The 12,374-nt window shown below is 40.4% G+C and overlaps 1 pseudogene; it reads right to left on the bottom strand.

Annotated features, from left to right (window-relative positions):
- LOC142015380 (cytosolic phospholipase A2 epsilon-like) overlaps nt 1–12,374 on the bottom strand; it is a 46,525-nt pseudogene that overhangs the window by 30,138 nt on the left and 4,013 nt on the right.

A 12,374-nucleotide genomic window follows, 5' to 3' on the forward strand; every position in this document is an offset into this window, starting at 1 on the left:
AGTTGAATGCTCGTGTGGCCACCCAGGAGAGAATCAGGTGCTGCCCAGCTGTTTAGCAGCGCACCCACAGCCACACATGGTGGGCAGCATGTGTTTCTATTGGTGGTGCACATAACAAAATTTATTCTGCCTATGGATGCCAAAAGTCAGAGAGAACGTTGGTTTCCTCCCTAGTTCAATTTAAAGGCTGTAACGTGGGTATGTGAGCGAATGAAAATTTGCAAGACCCAAAATTCCAGTTGCTACTGCAATTCCTGGCCTTATAGGAGAAAATTATCGATGGATCTACGTGATGTGGCCACCCACCTAACATCTTCTGCATGGGGCTGTATGAAACCCCATGCAGAAATGGACTTCATATTGCTTAAGAACCAGAGAATTTGTCAGACCCACAAATTTCCCACAAATCCTGCTCCTGTGCAGTATAAACACATCCATTTCATTTCATAGGGGACTTTTTCCTTCGTGGAAGAGAGGGAAGGATTCGCCTCTAAATTACAGGCCACATATATTGAGTTCCATTTTGCTCCCATTGACAGCAGTGCAAAATGATGCTATTTGACTTCAGTGTTTTTAGGGGCAGGACCATTATGAGTAGCCTGTAACTAAAGAGCAGAATCTGGCCACTGACCCAAAGCTCAGGGCCTCATTTGGTCGCACTGATACAGTTTCACTCAACAGGAATGTGAACACTGCCTATGAATTGTGTAGCAGTGGTTACTGTAAGGATTAATTTAGTGTTAAATTTGATTGAGTGGTAGAGTGAGCCTAAGTAAATGCTATGTAATCTGCAACTAGAATATTTTGTTTATTTTCTACATATCAGCATGCAGCTGAAACAGTAATTACTACTATGAGAAAGTATCCCCTAAAAGCAATTCTATTGCTGTATGTGGGGATGTTATGTTATTATGTCTAACTTCAAAGCAATACTAAGCAACTCTTTTGTTGTCACACATAAGGAAATTATCTTTATACAACATTTCTGTGCTGTAAAACTGAATACCTTTCACTAAAGAAACATTCCAAATATCCTGCAGTTTATGCAGCACTTTACCTTGATACCAAGCTGCTACGAAAGGCTTTAACCTAAATTACAATATTCCTGACTTGTAAATGCTGGGTATCTTCAGCTTGATTTTTGACCCTAACTTTAAACGTTCTAGCTTTCCACATTTCTTGCAAACAACTAACTGTTCTGACAGTTAGTTAATATAATATTTAACTAGTTAATGGTTTTGAAACACTTTGAACATAATGAGAAGTCTGGTTGCACCTTATAGACTACATGCATCCGACCAAGTGGGTCTTTGCCCAGGAAAGCTTATGCTCCAATAAAACAGTCTATAAGCCGCCACAGGACTTCTTGTTGTTTTTGCAGATACAGACTAACCTGGCTACCCTTCTGATACCTGTAAAATAAGAAGTGGTATATAACTTCTCAATGTTTTCATTACTATTTTAATAATGAAGTTTTACCACCGTAAACTGACGCGTCACTAATACAATAGCTATTTTTAAAGATTTCTGTTTTGCAATCATTTTGGTCATTTACAAAATTTTAAAACACCAATAAGCAAAACTTCTTGTAGATTTTTTTTTATTTTCTTCTGCCAGAGTAATTTATTAAAATTACAGCTACGATGTAAAGATCAGTACATAGAGCACAGTATCTGGCAATTGTATATTCTTTGAATCAGTGCAGTTCAGCTGACAGAACTTACAGGCAGCACTGTCCTCTCGAGCAAGAGTATTCTGTGGATAAAAAAGAACAACCCTTTCTCTATGGACTGCAAAGTGTATTTGGGAAACTAAATTTCTTGCACAGGTTGAAACTTTCTATTCTAGTATTCTCTAATCTGGTAACATCAATGGTCCAGCATGATTTTAGTTAGCCAAATGGCCACTTATCATGGGGGTGGGCAAGTTTCTTGTGGTTCCATAAAGTTTGTTCACAGCCACCAGTCCTGGCTCTCAATGTTTTGTGCTGTTATTTAGCTCTAATTTACCCACTAAGGCTATGTCTACGCTAGCCCCTTCTTTTCAAAAAGGACACGGTAATGAGTGAGCTCAGAAGATGTTAATGAGGTGCTACCATGAATATGCAGCACCTCATTACCATAATGGCAGCTGTGCCAACTCAAAACCGAACAGGAATAAGGAAGACTGGGGGATCCTTTCGAAAGGACCCCATCTACACAGGCAGCACACAATTAGAAAGCGGCACTTTCGAATTGCCATGGCTGCTATTATGCTAGTGAGGTGCTGCATATTCATGGCAGCGCCTCATTAGCATCTTCCGACCTTGCTCATTCCCATCCCCCTTTTGAAAAGAAGGAGCTAGTGTAGATATAGCCTAAATGTCTTCTGAGAGCCCAGTAGGCTGTGGAAGTGTTGGTTACGTGCTGGACAATATTGACTTTACATGGTACAGCAAATTCTCTGGTTCAGCACCAATCAGTTCCCAAGAATTCAGCCTGTAGAAAATCAGGTTCCTTACGTGACACTAGTCACCAGCCCCTCTTCTCCTACAATGAGCCTTCCCACATCACCTTTCTTGCTGCTTATGCATTCATCCATTTAGTGGTAAATGTAAAGCGCACACAATTTGACAACTCTCATTTCCCAGCTCAGCTTCACAGCTGATTTGAATGCCCCCAGTTCTGAGACTGAATCTTTCGGATGACAGGTAGAAGTGTGAGGAATCTCAGTATTTTAATGATTCAAAATGTGTCAGGTATTCAGTAGACAAAACACTGCTGTATGTATCATCTATTAAAGAACAAGTCAGACTGGTGGTAGTTAGAACCATTTTCAAATTTTTCCTGAAAGTACTTTTGGGTTTAGGGTTTTTTTCCATCTTTCTTTTTTTAATGGAAAATACAGTTTCCACAAAATCAAACACATTTGTGGGAAAGTTTAGCTTTTGCTGCCACCCTGTATTTTCTTTCAGGAAAATCTAAATTAAATATTTAATTTGAATACTAATCAATATTTGTTCAAGACGCTGCAATGCTGATAGGAATTGTAATTTGGATGTCTTGCACCTCCATTCTCCTGGCTAGCCTTCATCTCCTGTGATGCCCTGAAAACTCCCTCTGGATGAACAAGAATGACGTGTACAGGGAAATGCCATCCAGCTGAGGCTCTTGGCCCATTTAGGAGAATGGGGGCACAAGGCATCAACATTTCAGCTCCCTTAAGGCACTTCAGCAGCTCAGAGGGACACAGACTCATGATGAGCCAAGCTGAAGCAACGTGTTTTGATTTCATCCAAAAAACTGAAACATTTTACTGTGGAAATGACCAAATGTTCCATTTCAACACTTCCACACTAAGGGTATTTTTGGAATTTTTGGAAAGTCAGTGTTTTGATTTTTTTCTGTATTTGGAATGAAAAGAAACTTCAGATTATGAGAATTTCCTGTGGGGTCAAACTTTGGAATATTTATCAGCTCTCACTCATCAGCCGATTAGAATTTGTTATGATCATATTGTGTTTCATTCCACGTTACACAGAGCATATTGTCATTCAGTGCCAGTGTAGGAGGTCATGTGGTAATGGAATTTTAGACTAACTCTGAAATTTGCAGCTCCTGTTTTTTCCATCAACACCAAAAACATAAGTTTATCTATTAGGAATGAAATGTAGCTACCTTAATTCACCCCAGCACTTAAAATACAAATTATCTAAATCCATAGCTATCAAAACCAAGGCAGTGACCTCAAAGGAGTTTTACTGGGGGCATTTTTAATCAACTGGGGGTGCAGGTTGTAGAAGACTTGAAAATCCTACTTCTGTATAGGTGGTAAGAGCTCTCCAAGCTGTCAAAAGAGGGGAATTCTCAGGTTCTTACCTTGATTCGACTCTGAATCCTGAAGTAGAAGGTTTCATTCCACACTGGGTTCTTACAGTCATTGACCGTTTTGGTCTGGATCTTTTTACATGTAGCTGTTGGCAACCAGAGGCTGACATAGCAATCTGAATTGCTCACTGTATAAAAAGAGGTATGGCTTACTGTTAAGGAATCAATACTCCTGGTCTGAAGTGGCAGTGAAGCAGTGAGTGCTCTGCGGTAAAATTAATATTTCTCTAAGGACCGAGATTACAGTAAGTGATGTATAGTACATCTCAAGTTCTCAGCTGTGGGCCTGTGCCTTAATTTGGTTCTCATGTGCATATGCATTATGACACAATCTTTAACATCACGATCACATTCTATTTTCCCACTGACCCCCCAGACAATTCTATATTACCTGAGTGCTTTACAAAATTGAATTAATTTATTCTAGCATCACCTCTGTGTGATTAAGGGATGCAATTATCCCCATTTTACAGATGGCACAGAGTCCCAATTGGGTGCCCAATTTGAAATGCACAGGGGCTGGTTTTTCAGCAGACTTAGAATTATATAGCCCTCTATATGCAGTGCACAGCTTTCACTGACTTTAGTTGCATCAAGGTAGAGTGACACAACGGCTCACAGGAAAATGATAAAAGACACAAAAACATCTCCACATCACCTATGAGTGAATACTTTTCACAAAGCAACTACTTTGCCTATGACCTATCAGTCCTCATCCTCAAAAGAAACTTGCACAATGCTTTCAAAAGACAAGCCTGGGAATTTATATTCATTACTTTGCTAGACACTATGAATCATGGACCAAACGGAAACACTGGATTTACGACTTATTACAGAAATCAGTAACCCACTGGCCCCCTTTTTGTCCTATGACTGGAGAGGTATTAATTGGCCACTCTACCTTGAATGGTCCCTTACAACATGTGCTAACTATTTATGCTAAACAAGATGTTCCACCTGGCATTCTTCTGTGACTCAGCATAATTTTCCCAGTATACACATACACTACAGCAAAAAGTTTACTTTAGGTACACAAGTCCAGCTACATGAATAATTTCCCTTACTTATCTCAGCTGGGGTAATGTAACAAGGTTTACTGGAAAGCCATCTTCAGTCAGTCTGGCAGGTCTTCACTAGACCTGATAAATCGACCACCAGTGGATTGATCTCATAGCACTGATCCCTGCAGTAGTGTAGATGTAGCTTCAGATTTTAACAAGCTTTGTGTGGCTCCAAATCTTGTCTCTTTCACCCACTGAATTTGGTTCAAAAAGATATCACCTCACCCACCTCATCTGTCAGTGTTTTTTTAGGCTGGTAATTGCTGGTACTGAGTACTGGCACCTTGGTAGCCCCAGCCAAGAGACTGGCTGTGGGGATTGAGTGGAGAGCCAGCTGAGTACTGGCACCTTTTTTTTTTCTTTTCAAAAAGGCACTGGGCACAATTAAGAAGTTTCTTTGAAGTCTAAGGCCACATCCATGCTTAAAATGCTGCACTGGAATAGCTGCACCATTTCGGTGAAAATACTGTGGCCACATCTGCATGGAGCCATGCTGCCAGCAGTGTGATGCAAAGAAGAGTTCTCAAAAATGCAAATGGCCACTCATTTGCATAGCCATGTGGGTAATTTGCAGATTCCCGTGGGATCACCCTGCCAGCGGAGGCTGTTGTCATGAAAAAAATGCACCGTATAGGTGTGGGTCTGTCAGCGAAAACCCCCTTTGTTGGCAGCCCCTTATCCCTAGAAAAAATCAGGGATAAGGGGCTGCTGACAAAGGGGCTTTTGGCCGACAAAAGCACATGTGCATGACGTGTTTTCTGACAACAGCAGCCTCTGCTGGCAGGGTGATCCCCTGGGAGTATGCAAATTAGCCACACGACTATGCAAATAAGTGCCCATTTGCATTTTCAAGAGCTCTCCTTTGTATCACGCTGCCAGCAGCACAGCTCTGTGTAGACGTAGACATAAGGTCTACAATATCCCTTCCACTGCCTTGTAACACTAAAACAAATAAAGAAAATTGAGGACCTATTCACCTCTAATGCATTATATAATATACACGTGGGCCCTTTCAACCCAGATTTTGTACCCATGTGAAGTACCATGAGCTGGCTCCCTGAAAACACTGAAGTTAATTTTTGCTCCAAGTTTTACCCATTTTTTTTTTAATTAAACATTGTCAGATTCCCAGGGAATTAAAAGAAAAATAAAAACTAGAAATGACAGGCCTTAAATATAGACAGAAGACATGAGCTAGCTAAAAAACAGGTGCATTTAAGGGTGTCACTTTGATATTATTTTGCCACATACTTCCTATGCCCTTCTATTGTATGCCAGTTGATATGAACAACAGCATAAAAGAGCCCTTGATGAAACACTTGTGATTTAATGTGCCAGGATTGTTGTTTCATAACCATGGAGTACGTGCAGGATACTGCAGTATCGGAAACAAAAATTTTTGTGAGTCAATGCTGTTTCCAGATTTCATGTTGCAATTTTCTATGTGCAAAGCATGTCTTTTTAATTTGGATAATAATTCGATTCTTGGTCAAATATGATTAGTGTTTGACAAAACTACTCTACAGAAAGCGAGACACATTGCCCACGGTGATTTGGCTACCTACATATCATGTTAGGACTTACTTTTCTTTGTAGAGGTACATAGTACCAAGCTGCATTTCCTTGGGATCTTTCTGACTGCTTATACTGGCTTTATTAAATACCTTGGTTATATACTGGAAAGTCCTCTGAAATATAAAATATAAAATAATTTGCCCTACCACTGTGTTACTTGTGTGTCTTTTCCCTGTTTATAGTCTGGCGGGCACTGCTATCTTTATTCTTCTACACTGTACTGATTGGTAGTTTCTGTGCTCTACAACATCATTCTGTAATATTTCAATTCCTGCTGAAGTGGGAGAGCCAAACTGGATCCTAAACCCAGGCCTTTTTGCTTCCATATTGTAACTAAAACACTGTAAACTGGATCATCTCTTACACCCTTTCACCACTGCTGCAATAGCTGCACAGATTCAAAGAGAAGGTTCTGTTTACAGACCATCTCTCTTTTAAAATGGTTCCCCATATATAGAGAAGAGACAAATCAAAATTCATTTCCTGCATGCATGAGGCAAAGGGTGGGTCTACACTAGGAACTAACTTTGAAGTTAGGCACTACATCAAAGTAGCCAGCAGACAGTCTACACACTTTTTCCCTTACTTCGAAGTTAACTCCAGAGTAGGGAGCCCAACTTCCAGGTCCTTACTCCATTCCCGGGAATGGATTGGTGCCCTACTTCAAAGTTTAACTTCAAAGTCAGGTTTGTGTAGATTCTCTACTTTGAGATTGTACTCCAAAGTAAGCAACTTCAGAGTTATTTTTGTAGTGTAGAAGCAGTCAAAGTGGCTTTGCGTCTCTGCTTCTCGTCACATTCCACCACTCTGTTCCACAGGTATTTTTAAAATATGCAATGTTCATAGTAATACATAGCTGCTTTATTATGCAATTGCTGGAAAAGCATTTAACAGTAAAAAGAGTTCATCACTGGGGTCAGCAGCTGTTGCTGTCCAATAATAATATTAACAATGGCTTTGAGGTAATAGTTTTAGAAAGAAATTTGTTATTCATTTATTGTAAGTGGATCAAAATCCAGACTGAGCCGAAAATAGAGATGTTTTCTGCTCCCAAACAGTAAAACAGCACACTGCAAGGAGAGATGCATAGAACAGGGATGGCATATAAAACGAGTTAAGTTAGAATGCCTATTTACACTTCGGGTGCATCTACTCTAGGAACTAACTTCAAAGTTAGGCACTACATTGAAGTAGCCAGCAGAGAGTCTGCACACATTTTCCCCTTACTTTGAAGTTAACTATCTTAGAAGTCCTTACTCCATTCCCAGGAATGGAGTAGTGCCCTACTTCAAAGTTTAACTTCAAAGTAGGATGTGTGTAGATGCTCTACTTCGAAGTTGTGCTTTGAAGTAAGCAACTTCAAAGTTATTTTTGTAGTGTAGACACAGCCTTACAGATTCATGAGCCTACACTGTCAAAGGCAGCTGTTGGTTTGGGGTAGCTCTATTTTTTAGTGTCCATCTGGGGTGTGATTTTCAAAGCTACTTACGCACCCTTTTCTCTGAAACTGCAGGTGGATCAGCACCTCCGAAATCAAGACAAAAATGTCTCATATGGGGCATGAAACTCATTGCCACTCTTTGAAAATGTGAGTCCCTTTTAACTCCTTCACCCACTTCTACCAGTGCATAAGTGAGCACAAGGAGATGGAAACAGAAGTAAGTGAAAGGTCAGGCAAATGAAGGAAGGTGCAAGGTGTCAATGAGCAACCTCATGCTAGAACTCATGCTCTCCTGTTAGTTGCTTTTCATGCTGCAGGCCAACTTTCTAGCTACACCTGTGTAAGAGGTACACCAACTTATACTGACTCAGTGGGCCAAATTCAAAGTAATGTGGCAAGGCAGGCGCACAAGTTGCATTCAGTTAAATTGGTGCGATGATCAGACGGCCGAAGTAAATACGATCAACGTCATCTAAAGAATCTCACACTGTTAGAACATATGTGTTGAGGAGCAAATTACACCAATTTCAAGTCCCAGTCGTCTTCCTGAGATTCACCTCTGAATTCAGCCCCGCACTAAGTACAAATGCCAGAGACACTTCAAACAGACCCTGCAAAGTTTAGTTTGAAGAACCAGACAGCTAAACACACCCAAGTAGAGTAAAACATATGGGAGTGTTCAGTGTGGTATTCAAGCACAGACCACACCTAAGTGGGAAGCCTACAGAGAAAACCTATCATTAAAAAGTAAAGCCCTTTGGGAGAAAGAGGCTGCTTAGGCATACTGGACTCAGTCTTCCACCCTGGCTCTGCTCAGCGCAAAGTGGCCTGAAAGCTTCTCCCAAGGGACAGCTGAGAGCTCTTAGCACAAAGCCAGAGAAGGCAGCCCTAGCCCATGTGCTCCTCACAGGAACGTCAGGCACACAGAGGCAGGTTGGGTTGGAAGCGGGAGGTTCAGTGTGCACAGTATTCTTTCAGAATAGGAGCTGGGAATCACAGTTCTTATAGGACCACTGCAGCTAGCTTAATTTAGGCCATGTCTCCACTACCACCTATGTTAGCAAAACTTAACGTCGCCCAGGAGTGTGAAAAAGACAGTCCACTGAGCAACATAAATTTCACCAGCCTAAGCAGTAGCGTGTGTTGTGCTGTGTCGGTGGGAGGGATAGGGCTGCTTCTTGGGGCTGGTTTAATTGTATTAACAGAAGAGCTCTTGCCTTTCAGCACAGAGTGGCCATACAAGAAGGTGTAAGCTCTCTAGTGCAGACATAACTTCAGATAACCTTTGAGACGCCCCATAATAGGGGAGATGTCCAGGTGGTTTAAAACCACCATCCTCTGTGCCTGCGACACCAGAGGATTTGGCCTGCTATTTCGTGTGTGCATGGAGAAGGAGAAAAATTATTGATATCACAAATTGAAGTGGTCAGCTGAAATAAACTGATGCCAAAACAAAGGTTGGGCCTGAGCTAATGTCCAAATGGACCAAATGGAAAGTCTCCTGCGGGTTTTAAAAGCCATTGGATCAGGCCTTTTGAGTTTTATATGGATAGTTTATTTTGACCTAAGAGTCCAATGTATTTTTTTAAAATGTCTAAAATACAAGGAAAGAGCTGTCTCAATAGATCTCAAAGTAGATAATCCCCAGAGTAAACAAAAAACTTAGCAAACTTTGTGAAGTGTCAACATGATACTTGTAGGTCTATTAGAGAAAAATAGGCTGCCAGGTGAGCATGCTAACACTACTTTTTTAACTACAGACTAACACAGCTACCTCTCTGTGACTACTTATTTGAAATTAAAATTGTCCAAAATGCAGGCACTGCTATCTTGATGGACTCCAGAAACTGCCTTGTCAGTAGAAAATAGCCCAGGAACGTTTGTCTTTAAAACCAATGAAAGCAATCTCATCCTGGGTGTGGATCCATTTATTTCAATGACATAGCAATGATGTGTCTGGCTCATCATGTTTTATTTATGAGACACACTGGTTAATTTCAGAAACACTTGGGATATGATAGTGATATACCTGTAAAAGAAAAACTGTTCTCTTTTCATTCCTGGGAAACAGTGCACCTTGACACTTGAGACACTTCTTAATTTGTGTGGGAAAAATAGGCTGTCTTCCTTGTTACACCAGGATGATCGTTGGACTAGTGATACTTGCACAATAATACAGTTACTATTTCTCAGGTAATACTCTGATAATCAACTATACTGCAGTATGGTAGCTGTTTATGTATACTTTAGCAATATCAATTCTTTCTTTTTTAACATATGGTGTTTGCAGTGTTTAGTTGTGTATTTATTACATTCAGAACTATTTCCAGTAAGAATAGACACACTCACATGCATCTGCCCGACGGAGATTTTTCATCCGTATTATTCTTACAGTAAGCAAGTAGCAAGGAGATAATTCCATCTGCAGAAGAATTATATATAAAAGACAAAGATTACATTTAAAAGCCCAATACCTAAAAAATGCAGAACCTAATCAAGTACTGAATTACAATAAAATGTTCAGTGAAAATACATCAATCGTTTTCTAGACTGACATCTACAGTAATGTATAGATATTCACAAAGTCAAGAATCATATCAAGAATCATGAACTTATTCCTTTATTTATTTATTGTTAATGGAAGTGCAACTGTTTTTTCTGAAAAAATTCAGGGCCTACAAGTGAGTTTAGGTTTTGTCACTGAACATTTAGGGGAAATAAGGAAAAAAAACGCAAAGGTTTTGTTTTGCTTTTATTTGTTTTTAACAAATAGTACAATTTTAATTCTGTGCTACCAGCTGCCAGCAGCGCAGTACGCAGGGTTTGGTCTTCACAGATACATAAGTCAAGAAGTTTGCAAATATTCTTGACAAAGCTCTTTCTTAATGTGTTGGAGCCTGATAAAGGGCAAAACTTACTCTATGAGCTGCAGGTCGCTTTTAACCCCAAGTTAGCTATTTGATATCTCCCTCGTGCTACTCACCATTATCCATTTATTGCTTTGAGGTAATTAGTTGTAACTGTACTGTAGACTTCAGCTAAACGCAGTGGTGAGCATACAGAGGTTTGAGACAACCTTTCCTCCAGTTTTGAGTCACATGGATTTGTACTTCTTGAGTTTATTGTGTGAATTTTATGTTCAAACAAAAGCAAACTATCCAAATTAAACTCAACTAAAACCACCAGGCTTATCTTTGCTTATCGCAGTCGTGCCAATCAACAAATAAGTTATAATGCAATCTGATACTCCTATGCAAGCTCCCATCAAGTTACCACTCTAAAAACAGAAGTGGAACTGCAGTGGTACAAGCTGAGTGATGGGGTTTAATCCCCTTTGAAATCTGTACTTGGAGTGGCTAGCTCATCCCCCTGCTTGCACTGCCACAGTTACACTTCTACTTTTAGCATGCTCGCCCCGTTAGAGCTAACATGGATAAATCTACAGAAGCTGGCAGTTACACCTCCCATGCCTGTGTAGAACCTGAGAAACTGATCTGTATGCTCCACCAGGTGTATGTGGCAGGGAACCCCATAGTCCATGCACTGTATTTTCTGTCTTTAATCATTAAAAGGGCAAAAAACAGTGAACAAATTAGAAGGCTCATACTATGACTTGCAGTGCTTTCATACCTTCACCATAACAAGTACTGTTAGCTTAACAATGTATTTCCAGCATCCCTCTCTGATCTGAAGTCTCCTCTCAATGTGCTACAACTAACAGGTAAATTTCAAACACCTAAAAAGCATATTGAGAGTCTTCTTCTGGTGGTAACTATTCCTGTACTTCAAAACCTTAAAGATTATATTTGTCTCCTACTCTTTATTCTGTGAGGAGAGAGCAATTTGTAGTCACCATATGCCCTCAGATACCTAATTCTACCAAAGACCAAGACCCAGAAATCCATTTAAGGGGTATCTCCAGGAGACTTTATGGCTACAGGGCTTAGGTGCTTCAGTTGTATTGATTACCATAAATGGGACTATCAGACTCATGGGGCTGGAAGGGATCTCAGGAGGTCATCGAGTCCAGTTCCCTGCCTAAAAGAGGATCAACCCTAACTAAATCATCCCAGACAGGGCTTTGTCAAGCCAGGATTTAAAAACCTCTAGGGATGGAAATTCCACCACCTCTCTTGGTAACACATTCCAATGCTTCACCACTCTCCTGGTAAAATAGGCTTTTTGTAACATCCAACCTACACCTCCCCTTCTGGTACCCAACTCTCTCAAATGCCTTTGATAATTCCAGCCATAGTCTTTTATCAAGCCAATCTCCTTTTCTTTGCAGCTACGGACAAGCCTACGAGAAGACAGTATGATTTCTAAAGTAAGGTGTTTCCTGATGGTGTATTTGAATATGCTGCATATAGTCATGTCACCCTGGCAAAAAGCTACTCTGACAAACCCCAGGAACAATTCACTATTTCCTGT

This window comes from Carettochelys insculpta, chromosome 6 (assembly GCF_033958435.1).
Source record: "Carettochelys insculpta isolate YL-2023 chromosome 6, ASM3395843v1, whole genome shotgun sequence".
NCBI lineage: Eukaryota > Metazoa > Chordata > Testudines > Carettochelyidae > Carettochelys > Carettochelys insculpta.